The sequence below is a fragment of the Tursiops truncatus genome, chromosome 8 (assembly GCF_011762595.2).
Source record: "Tursiops truncatus isolate mTurTru1 chromosome 8, mTurTru1.mat.Y, whole genome shotgun sequence".
Classification (NCBI taxonomy): Eukaryota; Metazoa; Chordata; class Mammalia; order Artiodactyla; family Delphinidae; genus Tursiops; species Tursiops truncatus.
In genome coordinates, this window is record NC_047041.1 from 63,454,893 (window position 1) to 63,461,105 (window position 6,213).

Consider the following 6,213-nt stretch of genomic DNA (forward strand, 5'->3'; position numbering starts at 1 on the left):
CTTCTGTGTATGGGGTTAGGCAAGTCACAGGGAGAGAGATGGAGGGGACTTTTAAGAAGCTGTGTATATAAGGAGAGAGACAGAGGGAGAGAGGAAGAATCCTGTTACAGGAAAATTACAGAGACTGGGGAGGAGAGGAGGGAGAAGACAAATGCAGGTGTTGTATTAAGATTTACTAGTGGTCTGCAATGTAAATGTTCTGGCTCTGTCCCCATGGAATCTGTGGTGAACACTGTATCACTAACCACTACTTTAGAGGTGGATTTGTTAAGTATTGGCCTTGAGGTGGGTCCAGGGTGATGTTTGGAGCTGAGCACACACGTGTTATGATTGAATGAGATAAGGTACTTGAATATTCTGGCCCTGCAGCTGGCACATGGAAGTCTCTCAGTAAAAGTCTATTTCCCTATTGACCTCAGCTGACCTCCTGCATCTCCCTGAACACAGCACAGGGCTTGGCATGCAGAGACTTCTCAGAATGTCTGCCTCCCTGCCAAGCGGGTTTTCCAAGGGCTCTGCTTGAGAGCATGACAAACCTCTGAGATATGGAGACTTTTGTGCCACTTCACTCTATGCAGAGTTCCCGCATGCCCACTCCCAAAAGAAAACACTCTTTAGCCTGGTTGGGAGACTCCTGGGTAAGCAAGTGATGTAATTTGTTTTCACAAAAACTATAAGAGGCTTTTGAATTAAGCCTTTGCTCAACTGGCTGTTGCCAAAAATGACGGTTGCTTTGTGTCATTGCCTGTTGACAGTGGTCATAGTCACGCATTGTACCTCAAAGTCCAGACCTTTCCAGGGTAAAACGCTTGCAAGGAGGCTGAGCCGCCCAGAGGTCTAGAGGGATCCCGTTGGGTGCCCAGCCAGAGCTGGCCCCAGGGATTCTACTCCAGGTACAACGGAGTTGGTAGACAAAGGAAATGACAACCCATTCAGGCTCCTGCTGTCCTTGGGCACAAATAGTCTCAGAGTTGTCATAGATATTTTAATCAGGATGTCCCTTTCATTTGAATCAGCGGGATGCAGGTTCTGTATTTACTTGTTTGCCCCTTCTACCAGACTGTGTAGGAGGGCAGGAACTCTGACTTGTTCATTGTTATGTGCCTGTGGCTTAGCACAAAACCAGGCACAAAGGACTCATTTGGTGAAAATCCGTGGGATGGAAGAATGAATGTAGCGTCCTCTTTTCAGCTTCTTGTTTTCAGGCTCTTTACGCCCTTTCTCTGGCTTGAGTCCCTGCTCTCTGCAGGTGTCTCCTAAGAGCTCATGTCCCTCTGTTTCCTTCTCATCCTGGAAACGGAAGTTCGTTTTGAAACCTGCTCTATTGTTTGTTCTGCCCGTAATCCCAAGCCGAATGGGACCCATTTGTTGCATGCTTGGCTGGTCTTCACACAGCATGTTTTTGTGATACGTACCATTTCCTTTCAGACCAAGTGTGGCCTGGTATAGTGGCAAGTCCCAGTGCACCTAGGGCTGTTAATGTTCTAAATTTCAGCTCTCCCACTTTCTAATGGTGTCATTCAGGCAAGTTATTGGATTTCACGAAACCTCAGTTTCCTCCATCCATAAAGTTGGTGCAACAAGGTGAAATTCACTGAGATTGGACCCAAAGATTTTTGGATTTTTGTTTTTTTTTAACATCTTTATTGACGTATAATTGCTTTACAATGGTGTGTTAGTTTCTGCTTTATAACAAAGTGAATTAGCCATACATATACATATATCCTCATATCTCCTCCCTCTTGTGTCTCCCTCCCACCCTCCCTATCGCTCCCTTCTAGGTGGTCACAAAGCACAGAGCTGATCTCCCTGTGCTATACGGCTGCTTCCCACTAGCGATCTATTTTATATTTGGTAGTGTATATAAGTCCATGCCACTCTCTCACTTTGTCCCAGCTTACCCTTCCCCCTCCCCGTGTCCTCAAATCCATTCTCTATGTCTGCATCTTTATACCTGTCCTGCCCCTATAAGTTGAGATTGAAAAAGAACTGTGATTTAAAATTCACAAGCAGTTTTGTCTCCTAAAAAGGAAAAGTCTAGGAAGTGCATCCTATGGGCCAAGCAAATGTAGAGCAAAGATCTTACGCTGGAATGGGGAGGGTCTGATATTCTGTGGCTCCAATAACCTAAAATGGTTAGTAAAATTGTGTCAAACATTTTCATTGTATTAGACAGAGTTAATCTCTCCAAAGGGTTTCTTTTGGAGCAGTGTTTATTTCCTCAGTATCTATTTAGACTGCCATCTGCCTGTTTATTATTGCTTTTAGAAAATGGATGAGCCATTTTCAACTAGTAAATAGTAGAAACTCAGTTGCTCAGACATTGAGGATGTCTGGAAGGCTGTATCACCCTGGTCATAAACTCTTGTCAGAGGAGAGAATGTGAAAAAAAACTTAACTGGGTGTTATGGGGCTCAAGATTGTCTAGCCTGTAGTGTCATATACATGGTATTCTATGGTCAGAATGCTTTTTCTAACATCATTTAGAAGTTGGAGTTTTCCCTGAAACGGACATTTCAATTCTCTGGCCTCCTGGAATAAGGTCAATCCTAAAGCACGAAATAAAGACAAAGGGGATGGGCCTTGGATTGGAGTGTGGGGAAATAACCACATCTTTTATCTGGATTGTAAGGAGTTGGGGAATGAAGAGTATCACGTTGTGGGAAGCAGGCTGGCCCTTGCCCCATGGCAGCAGTAGGGCAGTAGGGTATAGAAGTCCAGTGTGGAGCCTGGGAAATTGGAGCAAAAATATTGGGTTTTAAGTTTCTCTCTGTTGTAATTCTCTTCTAAGTCTGTGTTATCACAATGAGAAAATAGGGGAAGGGTCTGTATAGCTTATGCTGGGGCAGAGCAGTGACTGGGCTTAGGAAAGTTGTATCTTGAGGGAGGCAGATGTTCAGACCCAGGATCCTCCATGTGGGGCTAGGCAAAGTATGGGAGAGGTGGAAAGTACAGGAGAAATGGGTGAGCCACATAGGCATTCCCAGGGGAACTTGGTAAAAGCTTGGATTTCTTGAAGACAAGTGGGATGGGGCTTAAGCTACAGTGCCTGGGGCATTAAGCAGAGGCAGGAATTTACAAACTGAAAATTTGACATGTCTGAGTTACATCAGGATACTAAAATCTACGTCATCCTGTGGTAAAGGACTTGCTGTTACAGTAAGGTTTTATTAACTGCGCTACTATCATTACTAGCGTAAGTTGAGCTGATCGACTTCTAAGATGCCTTCTTGCTCAGCAGTTCTTTGAGTCTGTGGGGTGTGGAAGCACCCGTGGAGTCAGCCTGGCTTGAGTGTCCATTGGTTCTCCCCACTGCATTCTCCTCCTTCACTGTCCTGATTCTGTTCCGCTGGCATGGAGTATGGGGCAATGCTGGAATGTTTCAGAACATGTAGCCAGGGCAATGTTGTAATTCATTAGGAGTCATTCTTAAGGGGAGAGAAGCTTGTACTTCAGATATTTGGTCACATTCTTGGAAATTATGTTTCTGAGGTCTCTCTGGTTGCAGGAGGGCCAATTCCCATTCATCTTGTGACATGCTGAGATATTGTTTAGGCATTTCTTAAAAGCAGAGGAGATATTTCAGGAGGAGCACAAACAAAACCTCCATTTCAAGATAGCACCAAAAAAATAAATCTTTCTTAAAATTTACACATGAGCACTTCAAGCCCTGCTATGGGACAAGGCCAAAGAGTCATGTGGCAGGCAGGCTGTGTTCTCCAGAGATGGCCACAATACCATGTCTCCTCCCCCATGCTGTTCCCATGATGATACTTTGACATTCCTCCTTTTGAGAGACGGGATCTATGTTCCATCTTCTTGAATCTGGACAGGCTTGTGACTTTGTGGGGAAGTAATGTTATGTGACTGAGCCCAGGTCATAAAAAGTGATACAATTTCTGGCTGGTCCTTGTGGGATGCTCAGTCCTGGAACCTATATTAGATACCTGTTGCTGTGTAAAAAATCACCCCCAAACTTAGCAGTTTAAAACAACACACATTTATTATCTCTGTTTCTCTGAGTAAGGAATTTGACCACAGCTTGGCTTGCTCCTCTGCTGCAGGATCTCTCCCAAGGCTACAGTCAAGGTTTCAACCAGGGCTGGGGTCTCATCTGAAGGTGAAAACGAGGAAGGATCCACTTCCAAGGTCATTTATATGGTTGTTGGCAGGATTCAGTTCTTTGAGGATTATCGGATTGAAGTCTGTGATTCCTCACTGGCTGTTGGCCAGGATAACCCTTAATTCCTTGCCATGTGGGCCTCTTCAACATGGCAGCTTTCTTCATCAAAGCGAGCAAGAGAGAGAGAATCTGATTCTCAATCTTCTGTAACTTAATCACGGATGGAATGTTCCATCAATGTACCATATTCTGTTGGCTAGAAGGAAGTTACTCAAGGGGATGAGATTACACAAAGTTGTGAATACCAGGAGGTAGGGATCATTGGGGGTCACCTTAGGACCTCTTACCATAAAACCTAACCACCATGCTATGAGGAATCCCAGATGGAGAGGTCACATGTAGATGTTCCAGTGTTACAGACATGAGTGAAAGAGCCTTCAGATAATTCTAATACCTAGTCATTGAGTAACCTTCCAGCCTTTCAGACTTCCCAGCTGAGGTTCCAGACATTGTGGAACAAATACAAACTGTCCTTGCTATGCCCTTTCTGAATTCTTGACCCATATAATCCTTGAGAATAATAAATTGGTTGTTGTTTTACACCACTAGGTAGAACAAACCACATATCTTGAAGCTTTATTGCTTACCTGGTCACCTGGTTTGATCATATGAGATACTGTTGCACATTTTTTTGGAACTAGATTGATATCACATTTCAACCCAAAGTTTGCAACCTGAGAATATTCTAAGAGTCCATGCAGGATTGAAAAACCTTGAACGATTCTATGAAAGTGTCATAGGCACTACTTACTTTTTGGCTCATTTTAAAAAAGTAGCACCCTACTCTTGGTGTCTTTCCTGTATCAGCGGTTTGTAAACTGTCTTCACAAGGGGCACAAGACAAATCCAATTTTCCCAGGCTCAGTTCTGGGATTCAGCTGAGCTTTCACGGCCACGGGCACACTCCTGAATCAGACAGGATGTTCTAAACTTTCTTATCAGTCCATTTTGAACAGGACAATCATAGCGCTTGTCAGGCATGAACTATGCATCAGAATAGTTCTACATACTTCTTGTTTACACATGTATATTGAGGTGGAAAAAATTTGAATTACGTTAACATCTGGCACTTGAATTCCTCTATGGGAGGGAAGTAACTTTGAGAAAAGAATTTGGTGAAGAAGCAGTGGGTGTGCAAGAATATGCCCCAACTGACCTCCTACGCCAGCCTCTCTGGGTGAGACAGGGAAGGGAATTTGTTTCTGACTTTGGAGAGATGGCAGGAAGAGGAAAGAGCAGAGGACAGAGAAGGGAGAAGGAAGACAGAGAAACCAGAGGAGTATGTGAGGGTGGGTGCAGTGTGGGAAGCTGTGGTATTGGGGCTAATAGAGAAAACCATCATCAGGGGGTGGCTGCAGGGCCTGAGGACAGCAGGAATGTGCAATGAGGATTCCTAGGCGGTCTGTTGTACAGTGAGTGATGAGACTCCCTCCCTGTGACTCCCCCTCAACATTTGAAGCAAATATTAATTTTTTGGCCGCGCCACATGGCTTGCAGGATCTTACTTCCCCAGCCAGGGATTGAACCTGGGCCACGGCAGTGAAAGCGCCGAGTCCTAACCACTGGACCACCAGGGAATTCCCAAACAAATATTAATCTTATGTATGGTACATATGAATTTTTTTCCATGAAAGGGCTAAATTTTGTGTCTAGATTGATATGGTGCTAAACAAAGACTGTACTCAAAGAACATTACCCTGAGGAAGCAGGACATGAGAATCTATGTGTCCTGAGCATTTACAGAAATCCTAGAGAAAGCTTTCGACTTCCAAAGACCCTGGTGGTGTGTATTTTGAGCAAAGGTTGCCTAATCTTCATGATGCAAGGAGGTCCCAGCTGATGTGAGGGACTACCTGAACATCTATATGTGTCAGGCCCTGTCTGGTTCCTGGCCCCTATGTCCTTCCTCAGTTTTCTACCCTTGCTTTTTCCTTGGCCTATGTATGTGAGCCCCTGACCTGCACTTATAGGCCCAACCCTGCTTCAGATCCCTGGGACATTCTGGAGATGCAAGAGGTATTTAACTAGAT

The 6,213-nt window shown here is 44.5% G+C and overlaps 1 non-coding gene across 1 annotated transcript; it reads right to left on the bottom strand.

Annotated features, from left to right (window-relative positions):
• Window positions 1-5,688: 5,688 nt before the first annotated feature.
• On the bottom strand, window positions 5,689-5,760 carry TRNAE-UUC (transfer RNA glutamic acid (anticodon UUC)). Its single transcript has one exon. It is a non-coding gene; the product is annotated as a tRNA-Glu (tRNA).
• Between the last annotated feature and the right edge of the window lie 453 nt (window positions 5,761-6,213).